Source organism: Pteropus alecto, unplaced genomic scaffold (assembly GCF_000325575.1).
Source record: "Pteropus alecto unplaced genomic scaffold, ASM32557v1 scaffold84, whole genome shotgun sequence".
Taxonomy (NCBI): Eukaryota; Metazoa; Chordata; class Mammalia; order Chiroptera; family Pteropodidae; genus Pteropus; species Pteropus alecto.
The window spans coordinates 398,261-410,944 of NW_006434827.1; positions in this window are offsets into that span (position 1 = coordinate 398,261).

A 12,684-nucleotide genomic window follows, 5' to 3' on the forward strand; every position below is an offset into this window, starting at 1 on the left:
GTCAATTTCTTCCATTATGTACATACATATTTGCTTTATATATTTTGGTGTTCTGACCTTGGGTGTGAAGATGTTTACAAGAGTTATAACTCCTCATTAGATCTTTTTATTATTATAAAATGCCCTTCTTTGTCTCTTGTTATACCCCGTATTTTAAAGTCTATTTTGTCTGATGTAAGTATTGCTATGCTAGTTTTTTCTTTAAAATTTTATTTGCTTGAAATATCTTTTTCCATTCCTTTACTTTAGTCTGTATGTGTCTTTTGATTTGAAGTAGGTCTCTTATAGGCAGCATATGTATGGATCTTGTTTTATTTCCATTCAGTCACCCTATGACTTTTGATTGGGGCATTTAGTCATTTACATTTAAAGGAATTATTGATAAGTGTGCAGTTTTTGCCATTTTATTTATGATTTTCTGATTGCTTTTGTAGCTATTCTTGTTCCTCTTTTATTCTTTTGCTCTATTCTTTTGTATGTTGATGACTTTCTATAGTGTTGTGTTTAGATTCCTTTCTCTTTATTCTTGTATATCTTGTGCAATTTTTTGGTTTGTGATTACAATGTGTTTCATGTATACCAAGCTATGTTTATAGCAGTCTATTTTATTTTAAGTTGATGGTCAACTAAGTTTGAACACATTCTAAAATCACCACAATTTTTGCTCTCCTCCTTCATGTTTATGTTTTAGTCCTTAATTTTTACTTCTTTTCGTGTGTATATTTTTGTGTCTCTTTGAATTTATTGTTGTAATTACACATGCTCTTCCTACTTTTTCTTTTTAATCTTTGTACTAGCTTTACAGGTGGTTGATCCACTCTACAGTTGGTTGAACACTTTTACTAAGTGTTTGCCTTTGTCAGTGAGATTTTTTTCTTTCCTATATTTTCTTATTCATATTTATGATCTTTTATACTTAAAAAAATCTCTTTCAAATTTCTTGTAATATTGGTTTAATGATGATAAACTCTTTCAGCTTTTTCTTTCTGGAAAACGCTTAATTTCTCCTTCATTTCTAAATGATAGCCTTGTTGGGTACAATAATCTTGGTTGTAGATCTTTGCTTTTCATCACTTTGAGTATTTCCTGCCAATCCCTTCTGGCCTGCAATATTTCTGTTGAGAAATCATCTGATAGTTTTATGAAAACTGTTTTTCTCTTGCTATTTTTAAGATTCTCTTTTTGCCTCTAACCTTTGCCATTTTGATTATGATGTATCTTGGTGTGAGCCTCTTTGGATTCATCTTGTTTGGGAATCTCTGTGCTTCCTAGACTTGTATGTCTATTTCTTTTGCCAGGATAGGAAAGTTTTCTGTCATTATTTCTTCAAATAGGTTTTCAATCGTTTGCTCTCTCCTTTCTCCTCAGATACCTCTATGATGCAAATGTTGGTATGCTTAATGTTGTCTCAAAGGTCCCTTAAACTATTCTCATTTTTTAAATTCTTTTTTTCTTTTTTGCTGTTCTGGTTGGTTGTTTTCTGCTAGCTTGTCTTTCAGATAGCTAGTCCATCCTCTGCTTTATCTAATTTGTTATTGATTCCCTCTAATATATTCTTCATTTTAGTTATCATATTCCTCATTTCTGACTGATTTTTTTTATGGTTTTTATCTTTTTGTTTAGGTTCTCACTGAGTTCATCTATTTTTCCCCTAAGTTCATTGAACACTCTTATAACCAATATTTTGAATTATGTATCTGGTAAATTGCTTGTCTCTATTTTGTTTAGTACTTTTTCTGGAGCTTTGTTCTTTTCTTTCATTTGAGACATGTTTCTTTGTCTCCTCATTTTTGCTGCCTCTTTGTGTTTATTTCTATGTATTAGGTAGGGTTGCTATGTTTCCTGGTCTTGGCAAAATGGCTTTATGTAATAGGTGTCCTATGGAGCCCACTGGTGTAGTCTCCTGAGTTCACCTGAGCCTGGTGCTCCAGGGATGTCCTTTATGTGAGTTGTGTGTGTCCACCTGTTACAGTTGAGCCATGATTGCTGTTATAATGTTAGTGGGTGAAGTTGACCCTCAGGCTGACTGGCTGTGAGGGCTGGCCATGATTGTTGTAGACGAGCTATTGTGTAGAGAGGGGTTGATTCCACAGAGCAAGAGTAGCTTTAGCAGGGCTCTGGTGCCAGCTGAGTCTGCTGTTTGGGTGCATCATTTGTAGACCTGGTTTGGTGGTTCTCTGGTGTGTTCTGAAGCTAGCCACCAAGAGGTCCTAGAGCCTCTTAGGAGGGGTCCAGTGCAAGCTAAGGTCAGCCACCATTTGTGCCCAGTTTGGGACGCCCCTGTCAGGAACTACAAAGTAATATGCAATTGGTTGCAGCTTGAGCTGGGCTCAGAGGTGCTTGGAAAAGGCTATACTTTGAACCTAGGCCAACTGTCCATATGCAGACTTGCGACCCTTTGGTGGGCACCACAATGTAAACTGTGGCAAGCCACCACTTATTCCAGGCTTTTGGCCATTTAGTTGAAGCTACATTCCATGTCAGCACTGGCCACAGTTTATGCTAGGTTTGGGGCCACCTAATGAGAGTTACAATGCAAGTGGAGACCAGTTGCTGCTTGTGCCAAACTTGAGGCCACTTAGCAATAGGCACACGGCATGCTGAGGCCAGCCACTGTTTGTTTGGGGTTTCTGGTCCTTTTAGAGATTTTAGCAAAGTCTACAGTGTAAGCAAAGGCAGACTGCTTGTGTGAACAAGCTGCTGGAAGCAGCTTGGACCAGGAGTATGAATCGAGTGAGGCATCACCAAGGCTGGGCAAATGGTGTTAACCAGGTTAATGGAGAGCACAGATTTTATGCCCACCTCTACTGCTAGCTGGTGGGGGGTGAGTGGGGGTGGAGTTGGGGCTCAATGAAAGAACTATGGCTCCTGCCAGCCCTTTTGTCCTGGAGAGATCTGCCTAGCTCTCTCCCAGAGGCTAGTCAATTTAGTTTCTCCCTGTATGTCTCTGCTGCTTTTTGAGCTGCTGCCCGAGCACTGGACCCCAGAGTAAGTGAGTTTGTGAGTGAGCGAGTCCACATGCAAGCCCCTCAAAAAGATTGCCTGGGACTCCAGCAGTCCTCCATTTCACTTAGACAAAATTACTGCTATTTTTACAGCTGGATGTTATGGGAGTTTCTCTTTCTGGCACTGATACTCCAGGCTGGGGAGCCTGGTGTGCAGCTGTGATCCCTTGCTCCTCAGGGAGAACTCTGCAGCTGAGATATCCCTCCTGGTTCTTAATCATCATATCATTGGTGTGGGACCTTCTTGTTCTACAGCTTTGGACCTCCTACCAGTTCAAGAAACCTGTAGAAAGGCAAGAGAAAGGAAAGTAAAACCTAAAATGAGAGAAAAGGAATAGGACACAAAAATTAAAATGATAGGGAGGAGAAAAAAAATGGTGTAGATGATAGAGGCTCTGTTCATCCTTCTGGCAACCAAATCAAAGTTGCAAAAAACAAGGAGCAGCAGCAAGGAAAAATTGCCTCGGATCTAGATGAACAAGCCATACAACTAGGGAGAAGTCCAGGAAATCACTCTGCAATACCAGAAGGATGGGGAGAGGATGCGAGGCTACCCAGTCTCAAGCTGATGAGTGAGACAGAGGCTGCGGCAGTGGCAGCGACAGAAGCTTCTTAAAGGGGCCGCATCTGCAAGTGGACTTTTGAGGCGACAGACCTGCTCTGAGCACCAGTGCCAATTCGGCCGCACGCAGGGGGCACCAGGGACTTAAAAGGAGACATTGTCAGAGTGAGGGCTGAGGCAAGACTTGCTCTGTACGGAAGTGCCAGCAGTATCCATTGTTCCCTGTTGAGCCCTCACCCCTACCAGTGCTCTGGACACAGCACCGCCATAGTCGTGACATCATCAGATTGGATAACAGAGGTTGCTCCACCCAGAGGATTCCCTGAAACCCCATTTTCCCCAACTCGAGGCCCCACCCAAGCCACAGCCAGGTGCGAGTCAGGTGCCCCTGAGCAGCGCCTGCACTCACAATGGAGGCAGTTGGCCTCGGTTTCCTGTGTGGCCTTTTGAGGTAACTATAAGGACAGCATCTGTGGATTGCTTGCTGAATCTTAATGGGTGGCCCCGGAGGGGCAGAGTCTTGGGCTAAATTTGGCCTGTAGCTGAACCTGTCTCGGGACTGTGCCACTGGACACCTACTACACAAATCCACACTAATAAGACCGGGAGACTTAGGAGCTTTGCTTAGTGCATAGAAATGGAAAGGCGGCAAAATGGGAAGACAAAGAAGCAGAAACCATATGAGAGAACAGAACAGAGATCCAGAAATAATGGAGTCAAGTAATCTAACAGATGCAGAGTTCAAAATGCTGGTTTTAAAAATGCTCAATGAACTTTTGGAAAGTGTAGATAAATTCAGTGAGAACTTCAACAAAGAGCTAAAAAACATAAAAATGGAAATTATAAAAGGGAACCATTCTGAAATGAAGAACACATTATCTGAGATGAGAGGTATATTAAATAGAATAAACAAAGGAATAAAAGTGAATAAAGAAGAGGATCAAATGACCTATCTAGAGGATGGGAAAGCCAAGGACATACAATCAGAACAGCAAGAATCCAAGACTTTAAAAATAATTTAAGGAGAATATGAGACACTATTAAGGATCCAAATATTTGTCTGATCAGTGTACCTGAAGGAAAACAAGATGAACAAGTAGAACAAGTAGGAAAACAAGTAGAAGTGAATTAAAGATCATTGACTGCCCGCAGATACTGTTGACCTCATATAAGATTTGTAATGTGGACATGACATTCAATCGGAGGTCAGTACGAAGTCTGTTTCGGCCACCTTCTGTTCCATGCATACTAATGATTTCTCAGTGTTGTTGCGAATTTTCAGTTATATGCACTCGTCACTTCAAAGAAAGCACTACATCATCTTCCCTTGTGAGGATGTGCATTGGTGACATGGACTGACAGCACAAGGCCTATCTTTTACTAACAAAAAGTAGAAGAGAGACTGGGATCCAAGGCACTAAGCCTATCCTCACTGAAAACTAGTAAATAGGATAACTTAAGCTGTTTGAAGAAATAATGATGGTAAACTTCTCTAACCTGGTGAAGGAAATGGACATAAAATCTCAGGAAGCTCAGAGAATTCCAAAAAACAAGGTATCCAAAGAGGCCCACACCAAGACACATTATAATTAAAATGCCAAAGGTTAAAGATAAAGAAAGAATATTAAAAGCAGCAAGAAAAAAGCAGATAGTTACCTATAAGGGAACACTCATTAGACTGGCAGCTGATTTCTCAAAAGAAACCATGCAGGACAGAAGGGCTTGGCACAAAATATTCGATGTGATGAAGACCCAGGAGCTTCAACCAAGAATACTTTATCCAGCAAAGCTATCATTTAGAATTGAAGAACAGATAAAGAGCTTTCCAGACAAAAATAAGCTAAAGGAATTTATCACTACCAAACCAGTAGTACAGGAAATGTGGGAAGGACTTTTTTAAGAAGAAAAAACATGTATCAAAAACAGGAATAAAAAATGGTAACAACTACATTCCTACCAATAAGTACCTCAAACGGAAAAGAATTAAGTGTTTCAACCAAAAGATAGAGTGGCTGAAAGGATAAGAAAACAAGACCTTTACATATGCTGCCTACGAGAGACTCACTTCAAATTAAAAGACACACACAGACTAAAAGGAAGAGGATGGAAAAAGATATTGCTTTGATGCACCTAGAAGGTATTTAAGTCAGACAGAGAAAGATAAACACTATATGATTTCACTTATATGCAGAATCCAAGGATTAAAAAAACAAACTAATAAAAAACAGACTCACACATATAGTGGACAAATTGGTGATGGACAGAGGAGAGGAGAATTTAGGGGGTTTAAAGAAGTACAAATAAGTACCTGATGGATGGTCATGGGGATGGGGAGCACAGCATAGGGAATACGGTTAGCATTAATATGATGGATTGGTGGAGGGTCGGGAGAGAGGGAGCAATTGGGGAGAGGTCATTTTACAAACTATATAGATGTCTTACCAATGTACTGTATACTTGAAACTAATTAAATGTATTTTTTTAAAGTTGCCATCTCCATTTACTTACTAATTCTTTCAAAGAAACAACTTTTATTTTTGTTGAACTTCTCTATGTTTATCTTAGTTATTGTTCTTTTTTATTGTTTTTACCATGATTTCCTTCTTGTTTGGGGCGTTTTACTCTTTTAGAAAAAAATTCTTGAATTAAGTCATTAACTTAGATTAACTTAATGTTTTTCTTCCTAATAAATGTTTAAAACTATTAAAAAAAATAGAATCTGTGAATAGTGAAATATATACATATATTTCATTGTTAGATATAATTCAAGTGCCATAAAGTTCATTTGTTTAAAGTGTAAAATGCTTTAGTTTTTAGTGTATACACAAAGTTGTGCAACCATCACCACTATCTAAATCCAGAACATTTGATCACCCTTGGGAAGAAACCATTCACACATTAGCAGTCACTCCTCGTTCCCTTCCTCTCCCTCAAATCCTGGCAACAACTAATTGACTATCTTTCTCTATGGATTTGCCTTTTCTGGACATTTCACATAATGTGGCTTTAACATCAGGCTTCTTTCATTTAGCATCATGTCTTCAAGGTTTATCTATATCGTTGTATGAGTCAGTACTTTATTCCTTCTTACGGCTTGTGTAAGAAAGAATTCAACTGGATTTTGTTCCAAGTTCATGGGAGATAACCTCTAAATCTTTAATGTGTTTGTTATTCATAGTAGGCCCTTCAGAACACACCTGATAGATTTGCTAAAAGCTGACTCTGGGCAGGTCTGGCCACACTGATAGTCTCAGGGTGGGGACTGGCCACTTCAGTAAGACCAACCCTCTAGAAAGCCAGTGATATCAGCTTGACTTTTAGTGGGTAACAGGGGCTAGAGAATGAGTTCAACCACATGGCAATAATTCAATTAATTATGCCTATGAACTAAAGCCTTTACAAAAACTCTAGACACCAAAGTTTAGATGAGCTTTCTGTTGACAATACTCCATATGCTTATTGCACATTGATGCCAGGAGGGTAAGGCACCTCTGAAGACACAGAAACTTCATACTTGCAGCCTTCTTTGTCCCAGATTCTACCCTGTGTCTTTTCTTTTGGTTGGTTCTGGTTTGTACCCATCTGCTATAATAAACCTTTAAGTATAGATAGCACTTTCCTGAGTTCTGTGAGTTCTTCTATCACAATAATCAAGACTGAGGAAGTCTATAGAGACTCCCATATTTGTAACCAACTGGTCTGAAGTAATCGAAGTAACTAAAGATGGCTTTGGAGACCTCCAAACATGAGCTGGTGTCTGAAGTCTTAGACAGATAGGGTAGTCTAGAGGACCATGCTTTTAATCTTGAGTTTGCCTGACCTGGGCAGGCTAAGTAGGATTCCATAGCATCTTTGTTTATCTGTTTATCAGTTGGTGGACATTTAGGTTGTATTTAGGGTGTTTCCACATTTTGGCTAATAGGAGTAATGTTGTTATGGACAAGTTTGTTTCTTTGTTTGTTTGTGCACATATGTTTTTAGTTTTTTTGGATATACATCTGGTAACTCTATGTTTAACTTTTTATGGAACTTACAAATCATTGCTTAACCCAAGTACATGAAGATTTGTTCCTATTGGGAGTATTACAGTTTTAGTTCTTCTATTTACATCTATGATTTTTGCATATGATATGAAGTAAGGCCTAAAAGTATTTTTTTTTTTTGCATGTAGATATCAAGTTCTCCAAGCACTACTTGTTAAGAAGACTATTTATTTTTCATTAAATGGTCTTGGCATACTTGTCAAACATCAGTGTATATAATAATTTCTGGACTCTCAATTCTGTTCCATTGATCTATATGTCCATCTTTATGATGGTGCAACATTGCCTTGGTTACTGTGACTTTGTACTAAGAGTCGATATCAGGAAGTATGAAACCTCCATCTTGTTTTTTTTATTTTCAAGATAATTTTTTGTATTCTGGAACTTTTGCATTTCAAAAAAAAAAAGCAGTTAGGATTTTGTCAGAGTGTGTAATGACTTTGTATGTCCATTTAGGATCATGGTCACCTTAATAGTATTGTCTTCCAGTTCATAAACATGGGCTGTCCTTCCATTTATTTACGTCATCTTTAATTTCTTTCAACAATGTTATATAGTTTGACTTATTTTGTTAAAGATTACTTTTAGGTATTTTATTCTGATTGATGCTATTTTAAATGTAATTGTCTTCTGAATTTCAATTTTGTATTGGTCATTAGTAGTATATTATATTTTGTCAAATGCTTTTCCTGCATTTATTGAGAAGACCATGTTTCCTGTCCTTTATTAATATAGTGTATTACATTGATTGATTTTCAGTGTTAAACCAACCTGTTAATGTGTTAAATCAACCTTGCATTCCTTGGATAAATACCACTTGATTTATATTCTTTATATATATTGTTAGGTTCAATTTGCCAGTATTTTACAATTTGCGTGTGTGTGTGTGTGTGTGTGTGTGTGTGTGTGTGTGTGTGTGCAAGTGCGTGCTCACCTGTAGTCATCTGTTTTCATACCAATACGATACTGGTAGTTACTGGTAGTATTTTTTTCTTATAATGTCTTTTTCTAGTTTTGGTTTCAGGGTGATACTAGCTTCAAAGAAAGACTTGGGAAGTATTTCAGCTTGTGAGTTTCAATATTAATTGTTCATTGAATGTAGGGTAGAATCCAACAGTAAAGCCATATGGGCCTGTGAATTCCTTTGTTGGAAGTTTTAAAACTGATAATTCAATCTCTTTACATGATATAGATCTATTCAGATTATGTATTTTTCTTAAGTCTATTTCAATGTCTGGTCTGTTGCTAAGATTTTTTTCCCATTTCATTTATATTCTCTAAATTTTTGGTATGCAATTGCTTATAGTAATCCCTTATAATCTTTTTTATTTCTATAAAGTTGGTTGTGATGTCTTCTTTTTCATTCTTAAAATTAGCAATTTGAGTCTACTCTATTTTTCTTGGTCGTCTAGCTAAAGATTTATCAATATTTTTTACCTTTTCAAAGAATACCTTTTGGTTTCATGATTTTCTCTATTTTTTAAATTTATTTCTGCTTTAATCTTTATTATTTCCCTTCTTCTGTTTGCTTTCAGTTTAATTGCTATTCTTATTTTAGCTCCTTAGGTAGAAGAGCAGGTTATTCATTTGAGATTTTTTTTTTTTTTAATATTAGCAATTACACCTATACATTTTCCTCTGAGAACATTGTTAGTTGTATTCCATTAGTTCTGGTATTTAATGTCTTCATTTTAATTTATTTGAATGTGTTTTCTCATTTCCTTTGTGATTTCTATGACACATGATTATTTAGGGCTGTGTTGCTTAATTCACACATATTTGTCAATTTCCCAAATTTATTTCCATTTTTATTTCTAATTTTATTCTGTTGCGATTGAAGAACTGATTTGTATGATTTTAATTCTTTTAAATTTATTGAGGCTTGTTTTTTGGTGTAACATATGGTTTATCTTTGAGAATGTTTTATGTGTGCTTCAGAAAAATGTGTATTTTTCTGTTCTTGGATGGAGTTTTCTATATCTATTAGGTATAAATGCTTTATAGTGTTGTTCAAGAGTTTAATTTTTGGTTGATCTTTTCCTTAGTTGTTTCATCCACTCTTGAATCTGAGGTATTGAAGTCTCCAGCTGCTGTAGTTGAGTTGTTTACTTTTCCCTTCTATTTTGCCAGTTTTTGCTTTATGTATTTTAAAACTCTGTTGTAAAGTCTATATTTTTATAAATTTATAAATTTTATGTCTTCCCCTGATTAATTCTTCCATCACTATAAAATGTTCTTCTTTTTCTCTAGTAACAATTTTTTCTCAATTCTTTTTGTCTGATTTTAGTATAGGCACTTCAACTCTCATTGGTACTGCTACCTGCATAGTCTATCTTTTCACATGCTTTTATTTTCACTCTTTGTGTATTTGAATTTAACGTGTTTCTCTTGTAAGTAACATATAAATGAATCACAATTTTTCATCCATTTTTCCAATCTCTGCCTTTTGATTAAAGTATGAGATTCGCTTAAATTTTTTCTGTAATTACTTAGGTAGTAGTTACACCTGCCATTTTGTTGTTTGTTTTCTAACCTTACATATTTTTTGTTCTTATATTCTTTAATCTCTTTATTTTTTTCTGTATAGATATTTTCTATTTTGCCATTTTAATTTCTTTGTTGTTTCTTCTACTATGTCTTATATAAAGTTTTGTGTGGTTGCCCTGAGTATTACAATTATCATCTAAACTTTAAACACCATTGTTTAGATTAATACTGATTTAATTTCAATAGTATATAAACACTTCGCTCCAATATATCTCCATTGTTCCCTCCCTCTTGTTGTTGCCATACTTATCACATCTTGACCCATTAAAAGCTTATCCATAAAGGCTTACAATTTTTGCTTTAGGTTGTTGTTTTATAAATTAGGTAGGGGAAAGGGAAACTTACAAACAAAAATATATTTTACTTGTCTTTACATCTACCTATGTGGTTACCTTTTCCAGTGCTTTTTATTCATTTATGTGTATTTATCATGGAGTATGCTTTCTTTTTAGGCTGAAGCACTCCCTTTAGTATTTCTTGTAGAGTAGTTCTGCTAGCGATGAATTCTTTCAATTTTTATTTGTCTGGGAGTGTCTAAATTTCCCCTTCAATGTGACAAGTGTATTCTTTTGCTGCATCGAGAATTCCTCTTTGTCTTTAACTTTTGTAAATTTGATTATTCTATTTCTATGTGTGGATATTTTGAGTTTATTCTACTTGGAGTTTGTTAGGCTTCTTGGATATGTAAATTAATATATTTTTGTCAAATTTGGTGAGTTTTTACCCATTGTTTATAAAAATGTTTCTATAACTTTTTCTCTTCTCTTTTGGGGATTCTTATTATGTGTATCTGTATATGCTTAATGCTATCTCACAGGTCTTTGAAGCTCTATTCATTTTTATTCATTCATTATTTTTTTGGCTCTCCAGATTAGATAATCTCACCTATCTTCAGTTCAATGATTCTTTTACCAGTTCAAATTCATTATTAAAATTTTCTGGTGAGTTTTTTATTATAGTGAGAATTTCTATTGGTTTTGTTTATAATTTCTATTGATTTATTAATTTTCCTATTTGGTGATACATCATTATCATACTTTCTTTAATTCTTTAGATCTGGTTGGCATGGTTTATATTTTTTGGATACATTTATAAGAGCTGATTTAAAATTTTTGTCTACTAATTCTAACAAGTAGGTCATCTCAGGCAATTTTCTATGGTTGATTTTTTCTAGTTTCTTTGCATGTCTCATAATTTTTTGTTGAACACTGGACCTTATAGATAATATATTGTAACAAGTCTGGTATAAGATCTTTTACCCTTCCCTGAATTTCTTTTTGTTGCAAGGTTTCTATTGTTAATGTTGTTGTTCCTCTCGTTGATGCCTATTTACTTGAATATTTTTATGGACTAGTTCTACAGATTCCAATTAACATTTAATTACAAAGTGTGGGCAGGCTTCTGAGAAGTCTATACACAATGCAGGAACCTAAGGTTGACAGCAGCATAACTGTCACTCTCCGGGTCATAAGGCATGTGGGTAGAGATTACCAGACTCTGGAAGAAGGAAGAATCTGTAGAATGTGCTACCTTGAAAGCAATAGGTACCTTTTGTCTTGAGACAAAGCTTTGTATAACTAACTATACAGAGAAGGAACTAAGATATAGACACCTAGATACTCTCCCCATCTCTGTCAGAAATCTCTACTGGCCAGAGGACACAGGAACTTATTGCTGTCATCCACAAGGGTCAGCCTCAAGCAGAGGAAGGGGTGGAAAAAGGTAGAGAAGAACACAGAGGTCAAAGAGCCTCCAAGATAAATTAAGAAGAGGGACCTGCATAAAAGTTGTGGGATCACTTTTTAATATACAGGCTTTAGAATTTGTAAACTTAGAAATTTATGTTTAGAAAAATACTAATTAGTATCTTTAAACGTAAGTTTTTTCTTTTTAAAATCCAAGTAAAATCTGATTTATAGCAAATTCATAAACTCCGGGGCTACAACTGAATCACCTGGTGGAAAGTGCAGCACAAGCACATATTTGTGTTTTCTCTTTCTGCCATGAACCTATGTCCACAACAGAAAAGATATTCTAAAAGAGTTTATCTTTTACAGTGATACGATAATTGTATAACTGAGGCTCATCAGCTAATGAGATTCCTGCTAGTCTCTGAAGTATAAATGACAGTGTGGCAAAGGATGTGACCTTGTCAGGGCGCCTCTGTCCAGAATTTGCACCATGGGTTTAGTAGAGTTGATTCTTTCTATTGAAGGGTGAACAGGTCATTCAGAAATTCCTGGAATGAACAATAATCTTAATTTCAACTTCTTCCAGTCAAATGTGTCCCGAAACTATGCTAATGAAGATAGTGGAATAATGAAGTCATATTAATGTATACTGTAAGCTGGGTGAGGTAAACAGTTTTGGTTTTAACAGGTCTTGCACAGAGATGGTACCTCAGGTATAGAACTTAAGACAAACCTTATTACTGCTATCCCGGCCACTATCAACAGAGTTCCCAAGCAGACTTCCAACTTGGGGAAATGATTCTTGGGAAAAAATTTCTCCCTTCAGCACAGAAAAG